We start from the raw sequence: 1,268 nt of genomic DNA on the forward strand, positions 1-1,268 counted from the left end.
ATATGTGACCCTGGACCACAAAGTCATAAAGGTCAATTTGTGAATTCATAGTACATCTGAATGCTAAATAAATAGCTTTCCATTGGTGTATGGTTTGTTAGGATATGACAATATTTGGCAGAGAAACAACTATTTGAGAATCTAGAATCTGAGGGAGCTAGAAAAATCTAAATACTGAGAAAATCGCCTTTGAAGTTGTCCAAATGAAGCCCTTAGCAATGCATATTACTAATCAAAAATTGAGGAAATTTTCAAAATATCTTCATGGAACATGATCTTCACTTTATATCCTAATGATTTTTGGCATAAAAGAAAAATCGATTATTTTGACCCATACAGTGTATTTCTGGATATTGTTACAAATATACCTGTGCGACCTAAGACTGCTTTTGTGGTCCAGGGTCACATATTATCTAAAAAAAGATCTTATTTGGTTATTTTCTAAAACTGCACTAAAAACATTCAGTGTATTAACAATTTCCACTCAGAAATTGCTAGTAAAGTAGCAACAATTAAATGTAAAATTAAAAACAGACCAAACTTATGGTACTTTCTTGTAAAGTTCTAATAATAATTAAAAAAAATCAATAAAAAAACAAACCAATTTTTTTTTTTTTACAGTGTACAAAGAATGATAGTCATCTTATTCAGACAAATCTGACGGTACTTTCTTGTAAAATATATACTAATTTCAAAAACAACTTTTCAGTGCACAAATTGAGTTTTTCTTTTTGACTCATAGAATGCATGTCAAAATAACATAATTCAAACTGAATAATCACAAAAACTGCTCTTACCTGTGCTTGAGACTAGAGAAGACGGGCAGATTTGTTCACACTCAAACAGACAGAAGGATGGAGATAAACTGTTAGGACAGTCCCATAAAAAGACTCAAGAAGGTGTGCATCTCAATTAAAGTACTTCCTCGAAGTCACTAGTCAGGTTAGCAATGTGTCACCGCTGATGACACCCATGACCCTCTACCTGAAAAGCTATCATCATGTTTTAACAGGGGCATAGTTTCACTAGTGAATGAAGACTCTTGTTTATTTGTAAGAATGTGCATGACAAAGTATGACTAGGTCAACAAACTGGGTTTGCTGTTGGCTGCAATGTGTATAAAAGGCATTGATGTAAAGGTTAAAATACTGCTTCTTAAAGTAATGTGTGAAAAGATAAAGGAAGGAGAAAGTTTTTTTTCCAGTCATTATAGAACATGGAACAGGATAAACAGGTTATAAACACCTACACATATTTTTTTCCCGTCA

Source organism: Garra rufa, chromosome 3, assembly GCF_049309525.1.
Source record: "Garra rufa chromosome 3, GarRuf1.0, whole genome shotgun sequence".
In the NCBI taxonomy this organism is placed as follows: Eukaryota; Metazoa; Chordata; class Actinopteri; order Cypriniformes; family Cyprinidae; genus Garra; species Garra rufa.